The sequence below is a fragment of the Protopterus annectens genome, chromosome 1.part1 (genome assembly GCF_019279795.1).
Source record: "Protopterus annectens isolate FY-2018-M chromosome 1.part1, PAN1.0, whole genome shotgun sequence".
Lineage (NCBI taxonomy): Eukaryota > Metazoa > Chordata > Ceratodontiformes > Protopteridae > Protopterus > Protopterus annectens.
The window spans coordinates 781,566,095-781,584,310 of NC_056726.1; the positions used below are offsets into that span (position 1 = coordinate 781,566,095).

The 18,216-nt window shown below is 41.5% G+C and overlaps 1 protein-coding gene across 2 annotated transcripts in view; it reads left to right on the plus strand.

Annotated features, from left to right (window-relative positions):
• Positions 1-18,216, plus strand: part of NOL6 (nucleolar protein 6) — a 1,772,660-nt gene that overhangs the window by 1,202,878 nt on the left and 551,566 nt on the right. The window lies entirely within an intron of this gene.

Sequence of the window (18,216 nt, forward strand, 5' to 3'; positions counted from 1 at the left end):
TTCACATTGGCTCTCATTGTATCTGAAGATGTATTTTGCAACAGTGGCATACTGCAGCATAGCACATTTTAGGGCTTAAAATACACTCCAAGGGAAACCAGAGCACTTGAGACTAATAACCGAGTGGATTTTAGATTGTCCGTAATGATGATATAACTAGTGTAATAGTTCTACAAGACGGAGAAAGACAGATAAGTGTTCTCATTTCTTGATCTGATTTTAAGTTCATTTTAACAGTCTGTATTTGTTTGGCCAAGATCTTTAAGTCCATATTAGCAATTTCAGTACATAGTTGCACTGCATTTTTGCTGTTTAAGTGGCCTAATTTTGGTTTTTGAGCCCTGACTTCATTCTTGTCTACTGAGTGTGTATGTCAGTGTAGTTCAGGACTTGTCTTTGTATTGGTGAAGTTCTAAGCCAGTCAGCTCACAGCTAAGGGTCTAGTTGTTTTTTCCTCCTAGCCACCCTGTTGTAGCTGTTTTCTTAAACCCAGTGTTATTTGTTACTGCCTGCTCCTTATGATAATCTGAAAACATAATTCTCTCAATCCCCATTCATTGATAATATTGAGTGTGCTGGTACTGCTTACACTGATTTTAGTATTACATTATTGAGTATATATATATATATATATATATATATATATATATGTGTGTGTGTTTGTGTGTGTATGTATGTATATATATATATATATATATATATATATATATATATGTATATGTGTGTGTAAAATTAATTAACTAGTTCTTGCTTGCAGAAGGAGGTATCCAGGCTAATTGTTTTGTATTGAAATTTAAATACTTCGTAGCAATTTCACCCAAATATTCTAAATCCGAACACCAGACAGTTAGTTACCCTGCCCCCAGAGTCATTCCTTTCAGTATCATGGACCAGCACTTCTCCAGAAGTTCTCTAGCCAGGCTGATTGAGATGGTTTTCTTGAGACAGACTAAGAGTTGTCTTAGCTGCCTGACGAACATCTATTACTCAAATAGAAAAGTATGAGAGCTATACATATACAGTGTCCTTGAAGGCAAAAATATCACACACAGTAAACTTGGACTCCAATATCGTCTGCAGTACACCACAAGTTACATCTCTCCAAGGTATCAGTATACACATACTTCATCATATGTTGAGGTTCTACAAATAGACTTACCTAAGCTTCAAAGACCTGCATAATACAACACGGGCACAAAGCACATTCAGCATATTAAGCCTGCTTCCTCACATAACAGAAGTAGTCCCAAAGTCAAAGAAGCTGAAACGGTAAGGCAGGCATCGACCCAACCAAACCTTCTTGTTATAGGTGAGAGGGCATTGTAAGGCATACAGATGTGCCTCTTACCAGACTGAGCAAGGAAAGCGTGAAAGTTAGTTACTTGTCTGGTGCCAGGATCCATCAGATCACACATGCACTCAAGTCCTTAAACAACAGTACCAGTATGACTCTGTTGTAGTTCATGTTGGTGTCAATTACTTGAGCTGTACTTCCCTGAATTATATGAAGAGAGGCATGATGGAGCTCTCAGGCTGTGTGTCCAAGGCAGGTTTAAGCCTAGCATTGAGCAGTATTCTACCTTCTCCAAGGATAATGCCACAGTATTGACTTCAATAATTGGCTTAGTTTTTGGTGTCATTCAAAGGAGGACCAATATTTGTCAGCCTGGGAGGATATGATCGGCAAACCACCCTACTTCATCAGGAATGGCCTGCATCTGTCCCCGCTAGGGATCGAGGGACATTGTCCTACCCCATAGTGCCTTTTTTTAGGCAATGCCAGTCTGATAAACCTACCAACATAATGAAACAAGCAAAGGAAAATGCAAAGGTGTTACTGATCAATGCTAGGAGCCTAAACATGAAACTCCACTACAAGACCTTCTCACCCTGAAAGACACTGACAACTGGGTAGTAACGAAGACGTGGTGAAAATATTAGAGCGCGCTCTGGCTATGCAGGGGTACTTTCATATGTTTAGACCAGCTATGTGTATCCGTCTGTCTTCAGAAGAGATGGGCATCAAGACTGGTAAAGCAGCATGATGCACTGTGGCTTCTTTATGTCCAAATAACTGTCAGAAAGGTACCATACTATATATTAGCTAGCTAAAACCTCAGCTTTGGCCGGCTAAGAACTAGCTGTATTCAACTGGACGTATAAGAGAATTTAAGTACCTTTATCTGCACTTTTTTTTCAAAAAATACAGTATTTAAATTGATTTTAACTGTGTTGCAGGAATATTAACTGAACTGGAAGTTAGTCAGTGTTTGCTGAATTTTATTATTTGCTAGTAATTACAGGTGTGGGGGTAGCCACATTCTTTGATTTCATGTCCTTGCCTCTTTAAGTGGTACGGTGTGAAATATTTTCTGCTTAAAAACCTCAGCTTTGGCCGGCTAAGAACTAGCTGTATTCAACTGGACGTATATAAGAATTTAAGTACCTTTATCTGCACTTTTTTTTTCAAAAATACAGTATTTAAATTGATTTTAACTGTGTTGCAGGAATATTAACTGAACTGGAAGTTAGTCAGTGTTTGCTGAATTTTATTATTTGCTAGTAATTACAGGTGTGGGGGTAGCCACATTCTTTGATTTCCTGTCCTTGCCTATTTAAGTGGTACAGTGTGAAATATTTTCTGCTTAAAAACCTCAGCTTTGGCCGGCTAAGAACTAGCTGTATTCAACTGGACGTATAAGAGAATTTAAGTACCTTTATCTGCACTTTTTTTTTTCAAAAATACAGTATTTAAATTGATTTTAACTGTGTTGCAGGAATATTAACTGAACTGGAAGTTAGTCAGTGTTTGCTGAATTTTATTATTTGCTAGTAATTACAGGTGTGGGGTAGCCACATTCTTTGATTTCCTGTCCTTGCCTATTTAAGTGGTACAGTGTGAAATATTTTCTGCTTAAAAACCTCAGCTTTGGCCGGCTAAGAACTAGCTGTATTCAACTGGACGTATAAGAGAATTTAAGTACCTTTATCTGCACTTTTTTTTCAAAAATACAGTATTTAAATTGATTTTAACTGTGTTGCAGGAATATTAACTGAACTGGAAGTTAGTCTGTGTTTGCTGAATTTTATTATTTGCTAGTAATTGCAAGTGTGGTGGGGGTAGCCACATTCTTTGATTTCCTGTCCTTGCCTATTTAAGTGGCACAGTGTGAAATATTTTCTGCTTAAAAACCTCAGCTTTGGCCGGCTGAGAACTAGCTGTATTCAACTGGACATATAAGAGAATTTATGTACCTTTATCTGCACTTTTTTTCCCCAAAAATACAGTATTTAAATTGATTTTAACTGTGTTGCAGGAATATTAACTGAACTGGAAGTTAGTCCGTGTTTGCTGAATTTTATTATTTGCTAGTAATTACAGGTGTGGGGGTAGCCACATTCTTTGATTTCCTGTCCTTGCCTATTTAAGTGGTACAGTGTGAAATATTTTCTGCTTAAAAACCTCAGCTTTGGCAGGTTAAGAACTAGCTGTATTCAACTGGACATATAAGAGAATTTAAGTACCTTTATCTGCACTTTTTAAAAAAAAATACAGTATTTAAATTGATTTTAACTGTGTTGCAGGAATATTAACTGAACTGGAAGTTAGTCAGTGTTTGCTGAATTTTATTATTTGCTAGTAATTACAGGTGTGGGGGTAGCCACATTCTTTGATTTCCTGTCCTTGCCTATTTAAGTGGTACAGTGTGAAATATTTTCTGCTTAAAAACCTCAGCTTTGGCCGGCTAAGAACTAGCTGTATTCAGCTGGACTTATAAGAGAATTTAAGTACCTTTATCTGCACTTTTTTTTTTTCAAAAAATACAGTATTTAAATTGATTTTAACTGTGTTGCAGGAATATTTACTGAACTGGAAGTTTTGACTCTGCTCTTCAGTTAGTCCCACCCACCTTCCCTGTTTTTTGTTTTGGTGTTAATCTTAGTGGCCTTGAAACTGCCCGCCCCTCTTGTCAATTTGTGTTTGGATACTCCTTCTGGCCCATCTCATTTGCTCACTCAACTGAGTGCAGTGAGATCATATTCTGATTTCAGGCACTCCTACTGTGTACAAAGAGAGCATCTGGGAAACAGAAAAAAAATTTAAGCTTGTTTCCTGCCTTTCCTGTTAAGTGGTATAGACTATTTGTAGGCTTTTGAGCCCCCAAGCCCTTCTGTGTTGGAGGGAAGCCTTCTAGCTTAGTTTTTTTTCTTATAACTAGCCAGTTTTCTAGTTTCAGCACTCAAATCTGTTTCTTTGATCTCAGCCCTTGTTCAGAAAAAAAAAATTCATCTGCTTTTACTGTACTTGTGTTTCTACCTACTTTATTTTACTTTTGCATCATCTTAAAAGTACTCAATTGTATTTATTACTGCTTGGTGTAACTCATTCTAAGCCTTTTGGTTTAAACACTTGGGCTTCGGACGAGTTGTTTTGCACTGAGAGGGTTTGTGGTCTGCACTGTAGTGGCAGAACAGGTAGCTTACATCCTTCTAGGTTGGGAACTGCTGATTGAGGGCTCAGTGTCTGTTATTCTAAAAGTGTATTAATTCTGGTTTAAGCACTTGGGCTTTCAGGCCAGTTATTTTACATTAAGAGGGTTTGTGGTCTGCACTCTTGTGGGAGGAGAGGCTGGACTCTGCCCTTCTGAGCTGGGAATTTCTGGTTAAAGGCTTATAGTGCATGCATATCTGAACTGCTTCTTACTGAAGTTGGTGCGCCTTGTTTGCTGTGGCATAGAATGGATTCGGGCCTGCTGGATCTAGCTTTGTTTGTGTAACTTGAGCACTAATCCAGGCATTCTCTAAAGTATTCAATTGTATTTATTACTGCTTGGTAGTAACTTAATTAAAGTGTAGCTATCATTCTAAGTCTTTTGGATTAAGCACTTGGGCTTCAGACCAGTTGTTTTACATTAGGAAGGTTTGTGGCATGCACTGTGGTGGCAGGACAGGTAGCTTTCATCCTTCTAAGTTGGGAACTGCTGATTGAGAGCCCAGTGTCTGTTATTCTTAAAGTGTATTAGTTCTGGTTTAAGCACTTGGGCTTCAGGCCAGTTATTTTACATTAAGAAGGTTCGTGGTCTGCACTCTTGTGGGAGAAGAGGCTGGACTGTGCCCTTCTGAGCTGGGAATTTCTGGTTAAAGGTTTATAGTGCCTGAATATTTGAACTGTATCTTACTGAAATTGGTACACCTTGTTTGCTGTAGCATAGACTAGATTCAGGCCTGCTGAATCTAGCTTTGTTTATATGCTTGTTGTTTGTTTGCTTATTTCCCTGGAACGCTAATTCCACCTAATACGCAGCTTCTCAGCGCTTCTGTGGATCACTAGTGATATCTGCATTGCTTACTGTACTTATTTCCTTGTTTCACTTGAAAGAAAGTTACTGTTTGTCATTTTTGCATTTAAGTTACCTGTAACACATTGCACTTAAGTTACCTGGCACTTGCTCACTAAAGCAATTATATAAGTCAGCACTAAAAATTAAAAGCACTACACCCTCACTCCCCACTGGCCCTTGTTTTCAATTATAAAGGAATTCCCAATATTATTCTAGCATGTCCAAAGGTCAGTTGTCAATCTCCTCTCCGGTCCAGCTGGTGAATCTGGGAATCTTGAGGCAATGTTACAACTGCCTCATGTACACAGACAACCCTCTCCTCCTCCCAACAAATTCCAACACATCTGAGAGATGCAACCATATAGCCAAACTGGAGGCTAAGCTCTCTCAACTCAGTACTGGCATAACCAGACAGGAGGAGAAGGAAACCACACTCACTACAATTCTAGTCTCACATAGACCTACCACGACAGCAAACCAAACACATAATCACACAAAAACATACTCTGAGGCTCTAAATAAAGATCTGCCTAAGCAGCAGAGACCTCCAAAGCAGACACCCAAGCAACCGCTACCCCAAAACAAAACACGTGCAACACATATCTCACAAAGCCAGTGTGCCGAACAGTCACAGCCCTTAAGACTAAACAACACACCTGATACACTTGTAATAGGTGACTCTATCGTCCGGCACACTGACGTCCCGCTCACCAGGCTGAACAAGGAGAGGGTCACGGTGAGCAGCCTGTCGGGCGCTAGGATCCGCCACATGACACAAGCACTCGGGTCACTCCAAGGCAAGTACAAATATGACTCAGTTATTGTCCATGCTGGTGTGAATGACCTGAGACGTACCTCCCTGGACTACATGAAAAGAGACATAGAGGAGCTCTCTGAGCATGTAGCCCAGGCCGGTATGACCCTGACCTTGAGTAGCATCTTACCCTCACCAAGAATGATGCCACAATATGAAGACAAGATGATCAATTTCAAGAATTGGCTTAAGTACTGGTGTCATTCAAAGGGGATCCAATGCCTGTCAGCTTGGGATGATATGCTCGACAAGCCACGATGCTTCGCTAGGGACGGCTTGCACCTGTCACCCCTGGGCTTTCGGATATTGGCAAAGGCTCTTGCTACCCCCATAGTGCCTTTTTTAGGCAAGGCTCAAAAGACAAACCCACCTCCATAGGTATCACAAGGGATAAGAAACTAATAGTAATGCTACTCAACGCCAGAAGTCTAAACCTCAAGATACACGCACTCGAAACTCTCCTTAGCATGGAGAACATCGATATCTGTGCAGTAACAGAAACCTGGTTCAGGGCTCCCGAGAGCACCCCAGCACTAACAGATTATATCTCATACCTTGCTTTTCGGCCCCAAAACTTGGACCGAACCACAAAAGGAGGGGGAGTATCGATATTCATCAAAGGTACCCACACCTCCAGGTTGGTGGCAAAGCACGAAGCATCAGAGACTATCCATGTGCAACTAACAGTGGGTAAAACTGCCTTCCAGTTTATAGCCTGCTACAGACCACCCTCCCAAACCCAGGAACCCCACTCGGCCTTCCTGAGATCACTGGAAAATATGAAGGTCTCTCCAAACACCATTATATTGGGCGACTTCAACTACCCAAGCATAGACTGGGAGCATTACTCTAGCTCCAACACCCTAGCCCAAAGGTTCCTAGAATTTATAAACTCAAATGCTATGGAACAACTTGTTACCACTCCCACAAGAGGGGAAAACATACTGGACCTGATCATCACCAACATGGGGACTCTATGCTCCAGACCAGAAGTGTATACCTCACTGGTAAGATCAGACCATAAACTAATCTCACTGGATATTCACATCCCGACCCCACCCCCTGCCCAGAAAACCACAGTGAAAAACTTCTCTAAAGAAAATTTCACACTCCTCAAAACCGAGGTGGAATCCTTCAAAGCCCCCGGGCCTGTGGAAAATACGGCCCAGACCGCAGAATCCTTTATAAATGCATTCTATGAACACCTTCAGGAATGCATGGATCATGCGATCCCAAATAAAACCAAGACCCAATCCTCCAAAGGCAGACGTCCTGTCTGGTGGACCCCAGCCATAAACAAACTATGCAATAGAAGGAGGAAGCTACTAAATGATAAAGCAAAATCCCAAAAAGGGAAGGCATCCCTAATCAGTATTGGCAAAAAACTATGGGCACTCATAAAATTGTCTAAGGCCAGCTTCGAGAGAAAAATTGCACAGGACACTAAGGATAATTACAAGGCTTTCTTTAGCTATGTTAGGAACCTGGGTGGTAATTCCCAGATATGCTCAGAATTAGTCCAAAATGACAGAAAATACACCGAACCCACAGACATTGCCAACATCCTAGCTGACAGGTTCAGCGCAAACTCCCCCCCCCCTCCCCACCAAAAGGGCAAATATCTATCCCAGCAGAGTGCTGCCCCCCTGACATCTCAGATGCTCAGGTAAGAGCCGCCCTCTCCAAAGCAAAAAACACCGCATCAATGGGACCAGACGGTGTCCTGGGCTGCGTCCTACATGAACTCCAAGAAGAGCTAAACCCAAACATAAAACTACTGTTCAATCTCAGCCTTTACTACAGGATATGTGCCCAAAGAGTGGCATACAGCAACAGTGGTCCCTCTCCATAAAGGTGGCTCCTCAACAGATCCTGGAAATTATCGCCCCATAAGCCTGACTAGCTTGGTCTGCAAAGCTATGGAAAGGATCATCATGGACCTCATAAATAAAGATATTGGGGACCTACAGACACTGGATCCTACCCAGTTCGGCTTTGTTAAGGGCAGATCCTGCCTCTTAAACCTGGTTGATTTCTTTGAAACAGTCACCAAGGCCATTGACGAGGGGAAGGTGGTCCACACTGCCTACCTGGATCTCGCAAAAGCCTTCGATACAGTACCCCACTCGGGCATTATAGATAAGCTCACCAGCTTAAATATAAACCCCTATGTCACTAGATGGATTGCAAACTGGCTCAAGGACAGAACCCACATGGTTAGAATTGCTGGAGCCATGTCAGACTCCAAACCAGTTACAAGTGGTGTCCCACAAGGCTCAGTCCTGGGACCTCTCTTGTTCGGTATATATTTCTCGGAGGTACAGGCCAACACGGAAGGACTGTGGCTGACCAAGTTCACAGATGACTGCAAACAGGGTGCCATAATCGACTCTCCAGCCGACACAAGCATCCTCCAAAAGGGCCTCATAGAAACAGACAACTGGTGCCAGAGCCATGGCCTCAAGCTAAATGCCAAAAAGTGTATAGTCATCCCCTTTGGCAAAAACAAAGTGCCCACTAATTACCACATAGGTGGTAATCCATTAAGTACAGAAGAAGTAATTAGGGACTTGGGGACCCAAGTTGATAGCAATCTCTCATTTGACAACCACGTGGCCAAAGTGGTTAGAAAAACATTTTATGTAGCCCACCTAATCATGAAGAGATTCACATCTAGATCAGGGGAGGTCATTGTGCCTCTTTACTCATCCCTCATCAGGCCCATAATCGAATACAATGCCCCTTTTGGGATGTACCTTACCAGACACCTGCAGCAACTGGAAAGACCCCAAAAGTACCTCACCAAGAGGATCAAAGGGCTCAGATAGATGCCATATGCTGCTCGGTTAAAGAAACTCCAGCTGTACTCAGTGGCATACCGCCTGTTCAGAGGCGATTTGTGCCTGACGTATAAAGCCATGTCCAACCCGGAATTAATGGACATGCTGCACCTCAGAAAATCCAAATCCCATCGAGCTACGCGCTCGAGAGACGTGAACCTCAGCACTGAAATAAATAGGACATGCTGGAGGGACAGATTCATAACCCAGAGGCTCCCTTCACTCTGGAATAAAATCCCAGTCCAGGTTAGGCAGAGTCCCTCATTGACTCTCTTCAAGAGGAATCTTGATGAGTGGATGGGAGATCGTAGGTTTACCCCGGGTATCACTTCTGTGTCACTGTTAGACAGAGGCACAGTATACTAACCTCGAAAAAGGGCACAGCAAAATAAATTTAAAATGGGTGGCGAAAGCCAAACACATTCTGGCTAGGCTTATAAATGCCCTAGGGCAGATAGCCTAGTATGAACCTATGTAGAGCGCCCTCTATAACAAAAGAAAGCTACACTGTCTGTTTACAGGAACTAGAATCGCTCAGTATTAAACCTAATGCCATTTTCCTAGGTGATCTAAACTCTCCATCTATAGACTGGGAAACCTGCTCCATCACTAGTGTACAAGCACAGAGCTTCCTGGACTTTGTTGATACAAATGCCTTGGAACAATTAGTCCGAGTACACACTAGGAGGAATAACCTCTTGGATCTTGTCCTTGCTAATATGGGAGAATTTTGCACTATCCCTTACATGTCTTCATCACTTGTTAGGTCTGACCATAAAGCAATCTTCTTCAAAATAAAACTGAAACCAGTGATCCCTTCCATCCAAGATACCTTTAGAACGTTCTTTAAGACAAACTTACCTACTCCTAAGTGGTAAATTGGCAAGCTTCATATCACCATCAAACCCAATTAACTCCAGTGAGTACGCAGAAATGTATACCACCACAATGTACCAGCATGTAAACAGCTGCATAGATGCAGCTCATCCCCAGGAACAAGCCTACATGGTGGAACTGTAATATCAAGCTTTATAATAAAAGGAAATGAATTTTGACCAGAAGTAAGAAGAGTGAGTCCCAGAATGTTAGAGCCCTTGTCACTGAAATAAATAAATAATTCAGGAGCTTAATGAAATCCACCAAAGCCAGATTTTAGGATAAAATAGCTGCATAAGCCAAAGATGTCCACATGGCATTTTTTTAGTTATGTTCATAATGTCAAAAGCACAATGCAGCATTACACTGAGCTAATTGTAAATGATGTTACCTACACTGAGGTTGAAGACAAAGCTAGCATGCTGGTTGATAAATTTAGCTCTAACTTTACCCCTGTCCCCCTCTCTGTTCATCCCTCAAGAAATACTCGAAGCTGGCTCACCTCCAACTATCACACAGGGCCAAGTCTTAAAAATGCTATCAAAAACTCAAAATGCAGTGTAGATGGGTCCTGACAATATCCTTGGATGCATCTTAAATAGCATGAAATATGATTTTGCCATACCCCTAACAACACTCTTCTTTCTCAGCCTCCATACAGGTTTTTTTATCAAGTGAATGGAGATCAGCTATAGTTATTTTTCTTCATAAGGGAATACCTTCCACAGACCCAGGCAATTCCAGACCCGTAAGTCTGACTAGCCTTTAATGCAAAGCCATGGAAAAACCTGTCATAGAATTAATCAATCAGGACATGGTTAACCTCCAAACAGCAGACCCTTCTGTCTGAATTCATCAAGGGCTGGTTATGTTTACTTAGTCTGGTGGATTTATTTTTGAAAGGTTCAACACATTACTCTACCTGCCCAAGCTTTTGTCACAATTTCTCACTTGGAATAGTAGAAAAGCTAAATAAACCCCATTTCACCTGCTGGATTGCAAACTGGCTCACAGATAGGATGCAGGTAATCAAATTAGGTGAAGTTAGTTCCACAAAGAGATCCATCATGAGTGGAGTCCCTTAGGGTTCTTTGCTGGGACCTTTTCTGTTTGGCATCTACTTTTTTGAAGTAAAAGCTAATACCAAAGAGCTCTGGCTGACTAAGTTTGCAGATGACTGCAAGCTAGGGCAATCATTGAATCTCCAAATGACTTTGCCATCATGCACAAAGGTTTGTCTCGATTAAATAACTTTTGTCAAAATTATGGTCTGAAACTAAATGCCAAAATATGCATTATTGTATCCTTTAGGCAGTCATCTACCCAAGGAATTACCACATTGACATTATACCCCAAGAGTTGACCCGGTTGTTCAAGATTTGGGAACGTATGTGGGTCACTTGTAGATTATTTGATCAGTATGTGTCTGTTGTAAGAATGTCCTTCTGTATCGCACAACGTACAAGCAAAGGGATTGTGACTAGATCTAGAGTTGTCATTTTCCCCCTTTACTCAGCCGTCAATAGGTCAGCCATTGAACATATAATGGCCCTTTGGCATGTATCTGTCCAGACACGTGTAAAAACTGGAGCAGTCACCAGAGATGCCTTACTAAAAGGATACAAGGCTTGAAATACATGAACAACTAAAAGCCCTGTCACTATGCTCAGTGTCCTACAGACTGCTAAGATGTGACCTGTGCCTGGCATACAAGTCAACCTCTGACCCATTACAGCTTGATTTGTTGCACGTCAGCAAGTCAGATGGGATCAGAAATACTTGTTCTAGGGATCTAAACCTCTTTTGCAATATCAACAGAATGGTTTGAAGGGGCAGATATATTTTGCAGAGAATACCGCTACTGTGGAAAAGAATCCCCATCCACATAAAACAAAGGTCATTCCTGTCCATTTTCAGGCGCAACTTAAATCTACGTATAGGAAATATAAAATGTACCCCAGGACTGCACCCTGTACTATTAATGGACATATGTTGCTTCTAAATGCTTTATCTCATGCACGAGTCCCCTCAAATTATATATGGTTTGATCCCAGTTATTCTCATTAGGGGTAGTATATAACTATCATCCAGGGGATGTGTCTGGCCAATTTATAACCAAATAGAATAGGTTAATTCAAGCACAAATAGGGAAATCGGCTTGGCTTAACATGGCCTGCAAGAGCAACTAGCTTAATATTTATGTATGAACCTACAATTTTCAAGAAATTTGTGACCCTAACTGTGAAAGTCATGCATAAAAATGAATGTCTTTCTTTGCTGTGTTATGTTTGAGTGTATGGTTGAATGTCTTATCTGCACTGGAGGCATAAAACCCTGAGAAAGACCCAGACAACCTGAGTTAAAATAGTGACTTTTGTGCTAGAAGAAGGGGGGTGCAGGGTATTGAGTCTCCAACATTAACTTGCTCATCCTGGGGGAGGAAGCGGTGGATATTCTTCCATTTCATTGTTGCAGTAGATCCCCTGCCAAGGGAAGCCCAATGTCCAGCCAGTATAGCAAAGCCTTTAGATTGCTTTAAGGTATGCTGTACATCAGACGTGTGCTCCTCATGTAGCATAGAGCATAAAGGTGAAGTCCAGATGTACCATCCTCAGAACTTCTTTGTCGCCAGTCCGAACGCCATTTCTTGGTCATCCGTCTGAACACCCATTCCATTGCTGGTTCACCAAGCTATTTCAGATAAGTGCTCCATTGGGATTTTTGATCTTATCTTTTTCTTTTTGGTTTGTTGCTTGTGGGGTTTCATATCAACAAAAAAGGGTATTTGCCAGTATGGGAGACAAATTCCTCACAAATATAGTCACAAGCAGTGCTTATTTTGTCTTGGTGCTTCCCACAACCATATGCCTAGATCACTTTGTCTGGCCTGTATTCGTAAGACACTCCATAGTCTGTTTTCTTCCTTGGCTTTGTATTTGGAGAGTCAGTGTCTTAAGCTTTTAGCTAAAGATACGATGGAAGGAACTTCCCTCTCTGAGGGACAGCAGTCTGTGAAGAAGGCCAAGAAGTCTAGATCTGATTCTTCTACTGTGCATCCTCCGCTAGATGTCTCTCCTGAGGCAAGTGAAAGCTCAGCGGTTCACCCGGCAGTTGGATTCTTCTGCTACGACCATCTTGGAATCTGGCTTGGGTCCAACCTTATGCATGTCCTTGGAGGTCTTGCAGAAGTTCGCATCAGACGTTCAGGGGGAGCTGTGGCTGATTATTTTTGAGGTGCCTAGCATTTTTCCTCAAATTTTGGTTATCGTGGAAGTTCCAACTACTGTTATTGAATGTCATCCTGGGTCAGAACCTTCTGAGTTTTATAAGGCGGACGTCCCCTTGAAGAAAAAGCAAAAGCATATTTCTCCAGTTCCTAAGGACCTGCTGAGTGATTGGCAGAATTTTACTCACAGGTTGTTTAATGCTTTGATGAATTTAAAATCTACTCATGGGATCTCTGTTTCAGCTCCGCTTGGTCTTCCACTCCACTTAAAAAATCCAAGGAGAGCAGTATTCCTCCAAGGAGGAGGTGGATTTAGATGAGGAATCCCTTGCTTATTCATCTTAGATTCCCTCTCCTTTAGATTATGAGTCTGAGGAAGAGGATTCTACTAGTTCTGATACTCCTTTTGAGGACATTTCTTTTGGGGACACAATCTCCAAATTGATGTAGTTTTTTTTAAATGGGATTGTGCCCAGGTTTCTGAGGTACAGAAGAGGTGTTATGAACTCCTGCAAATGGACTTGCCTAGACCTTCTGCTGTTCCTCCTGTTTTGGCAGGTGTATTGGATGCCTTTTCTACTGCATCTAATACTCCCGATTCCCATCCCTCTACACCCAAGAAACCTGATATTACTTATAGGGTGCCTGAGGACTGTAAATTTCTGTTTAGGTGCCCTTCTGCTGACCCTTCTCTGGTGTCTGTGGCTTCTCACAAGCCATCCCAGTCTCTGCCTTTACTAAGGTACTGATAAAGACAGCAGGAACGTATGTGGGTCATGTGTGGGTATGGAAAGGTTAGGTAAGAAGGGTCATACCTCTGCTGCCTTAGCTTTTAGGGCTGTCAGTTATCAGACTCCTATGTCTAGATACATTTTGGCTCTAATTTGTCAGGTAATTTTTTGATCTCCCAGACTCTGAAGGGAAGACTTCTGCTCTTCCTCTGTTAGGGACTTCGTCCCAGGTGGCTCACCTTTCCATTAAGTGTAGTTATAATGCAGCAGATGCTTCTTCTAGGGCTGCTGCCTTTGGTTCTGTAATGAGGAGATATTCTTGGGTTTGGCTTTAACCTTTGCCTGATGATATTAATGTTAAGTTGATGTTTGCTCCTCTGGACAACAAACACTTGTTTGGTGAAGCTGCTGCTGCTTTGTTTAAGCCTATTCAGGGTAAAGGTGAGGCCTTGCAGGAACTTTAAACATATTTTTGCTTCTGAATGAATAAACAAAATGACCCAGTGCAAGAGTGAAACAAGGCTGCAAATAGTATAGGGCATTCAAATGTACAAAACAGTCCAAAAGGCATACGTATTCAACAAGCAATGTAAAGATGCAACAGCAGCAGAAAAACTCATAAAATAAGTTTATTGGCCAAAACAAACGTGGTAAGCACTTTCACCTTGAAGGCTTCCTCAGACCATATAATCACACATTCTAACTATTCATTTAAACAAAATAGGGCGTGAAAATCACAGAGATCTTTAAAACCCTTAAAGGCATAGCAACCATACATAAATATAAAATGTATAAAACTTTGATATAAAATAAAATCTTAAACAGTTGTGCAAAATCATATCTATATACAAATAAAACAAAACTTTGTAGCTAGTACAATCATTAACTGTAAATATATAACAAATGATCCAAATTTGTCAGTGGCACACCAAATGTGGTGTGTCTACTTCAACCTGGATTTCAGAAATGGTTTTAATGGTACTTTTTCATTCAACCCTGGATACAAGTCTGCTCTACGTCTAACAATCCATTTGGACTCAAGGGTCTCAGTTCTATTCCTCAGATCCCCACCCATAAAATTCATCAAAACTTCATCAAGGACTTTGAAATAAAAAATGTGTGTATCATTAGTAGCCAGAACATGCTTAGAAAGGGCATTCACAGTGGATTTAATCCTAATCTGATATAGATGCTCCCTTATCCTATACCTCAACCTCCTGTCCATCTTACCCACATAAAAAACATTACAGGACGAACAGGAGGCGAGGTAAACCATATGCATGTACATACAATCTGCAGACAACTTCACCCTGTGTCTACTACCAGATATAGGATGGATAAAACCAATGTCTGTAGCAATGTAATCAAAAAAATTGCATTGGCCACACGGTACAGTCCCTATGACCTCATAATTCCTTCGTACTTCTTTTGGATAGCATAGCATTTTCTTCAAATTGGGTTTATTCTTATACACGAAGTGTGACATAGCACCTACCAACTCTCTCAAATCAGAGTCAACTGTCAGCACACCCCAGTGGGACCTAATCACATCCTTTATACTACCCACATCTTTCGTGTAAAGCAAAGGTACCCTAAAACAATTCCCCAAATCTATCCTACTCTTTGATCTATCAAGTCCATCACTCAGTGAGTCCCCTACCATATCAGAGAAGTATGGAACACCACCACCTTCCCTCAAAGTAGATACCTCACAGAGTCCCTTTTCTAAATCAACATCTCTATAAGCTCTGGCTTTAAGCCTTTCACATAAATCAGTCAATCCTGATTCAAAACCTTCACTCCTCGGAGTATAGCGGGAGGTCCTGAGAACCTGTCCCCTAACAATGTTCCCAAACATATAACCAGGGTGCATACTATTTCTATGAAGAATCTCGTTTCAATGACAAGGCTTCCTATACAGACCTGTATTCAAGAACCCACAGGTTAACCTCTCTATATAGACATCCAAAAATGAAATCCATGTATCTAAAAACTCATGGCTAAAATTCAAAAATGGTGAGAGGGTATTAACTTTATCAATGAAGCTTAACAACTCCTCTGTAAATCCTTTCCATATAAAAAAAAAAAAGTCATCTACAAAACGTCTATAGAGTAATACATTCACAACAAACTCATCCATGGGTAACAAATAGGTCTCCTCCCATGCAGCCATAAAGAGGTTGGAGTAGCTATTGGCACAGGAAGTACCCATAGCCACACCATCCCTCTGTAAATAACATTGTGATCCAAAGCAAAAGATGTTATTTTCCAACACTACTTCCAAGAGCAACACCAAGAGATCCACAACAACATCACTCAAACCTGACTCTCTCCAAATAATCATGGACCATCAAGATCCCTTCTCTATTCGGAATCACCGTGAAGAGAGACTGCACGTCCATCATAACCAACAGATAAGGAAGATCTGCAGGTACTCCCTTCATACATTCATATAAATCCAATAACAATTGTTTGGTGTCTTTTAGAATATGAATTCTTGCATCTACTACCGGGGACAGAAACCTCTCTACATATATTGAAAATGGTTCAGTAGACCACCCCCTACCTGCAACAATGGGCCTCATAGTTGGCGAAATCCTGTCTTTATGTATTTTGGGTAGGCCCTGTGTCAGAGGTATGAGGGGGTCACTGACCAACAGATATTCATAGAGCTCTTCAGTTATAGCATGGCTCTTAAGTAAATCTTCCAACATCTCATTTATCATCCGAACATGAGACCTCACAATCAAAATCTATAGCATAATAGAACCTCTGATCCTCCAACATACCCTTCATAGAATCATCATAAAAGGCAAAGTCCATAATCACAATGGCACCTCCCTTGTCAGCTTTTCTGATGACAATGGAGGTGTCGCTCTTTAACCCTTCCAGTGCTCTCCTCTGGACATAGGTTAAATTTCCTCTCCTTCTACACTGCCTATCAAACCTCTTTTCCATATCATATAAGTCATTCTCGACCATTTTACTGAAAGCAGCCACAAGAGGTAGAACAGTCAGAACATACAAACTCAGTTTATTAAACCGTTTACTGTCTGAGACATAATTATTGTCTCTAAACTCTAATTTAAGACATAGGTTCCTTATAAAAAGTTTGAAATCCACTAGGGTATCTGTGAGATCACTGGTACAACTCAGAATGAAAGTAAGTCCTTTAGACAGAACAACAACCTCATCAGAGGTAAGAGGTCTAGAAGATATGTTGTACACTAGCGTTTCCTTGCTCTCTCCCACATCCTTTTGAGGTTGTGGTTGCTCTGGGACTCTGCAGATAATTTTCTCTTCTGCCTCCCTCTGCTCATGGATCTCATCCTCCCCCCTCCCCTGTGACCCACATGTATGGGGAAGGGACGCTGGACCAAACCTTGACTGCTCCCACTTGGCTCAATACATGATAGACCATGTGTGTTCGGGTTGCAATCCTTCTTCCTAACTGTAGGTTGATCCACTCTATTCACAGGACCAACCAACCTCTCCCTAACATTTCCAGCACCAAATACATCTTTAGGTATCACCAATGTTTGGCTATCACCACCAATATGTGCATCATGAATGTCTACAGAGTCAACAGGCCTATTATCTACAGCAGTATTAATAGCCAAATCTACAGTATCTACCACATTCCTCGTCATGCCAGTGCTAACAGCACTGCTTCTGAGCTTACATTAGACCTATTCAAACGTTCAGAACAGTTTACAGCATTAGCATTAGACCCAATGCAATGGGCTCAAGCTTAATGCCAAGAAATGTATTGTTATCCCCTTTGGGAAAAAACATGTATCCATGAATTACCATATAGGTGGCAGTACACTAAACACAAAGTGTGATAAGAGACTTAGGGGACACAGGTGGACAGTGGTCTCACCTTCGATAACCACATCGCCACAACAGTCAGGAAATCCTTCTATGTGGCACACCTCATCACAAAGGGCTTTTCATCCAGAAAAAAGGAGGTCATTGTCCCACTGTACTCATCTCTCATTAGACCCATTATAGAATACAACGCCCCATTTGGTATGTACCTCTCAAGACATCTGCAACAACTGGAAAGGCCTCAGAAATACCTCACTAAAAGAATCACACGCCTAAAGCAGATGCCCTACGCTGACCGCCTTAAAAACTCCAGCTATACTCTGTTGCATATCGTCTACTCAGAGGCGATCTCTGCTTAACATACAAGGCCATGTCAAACCCAGAGCTGTTGGACATGCTACACTTAAAGAAATCCCAATCCCTCAGAGCTACACGCTCAGGGATCTAAACCTTGTCATCACAATAAACAAAACATGCTGGAGGGATAGGTTCCTGACCCAGAGACTCCCCAGACTCTGGAATAGATTGCCCATACATGTCAAGCAGAGTGCCTCTT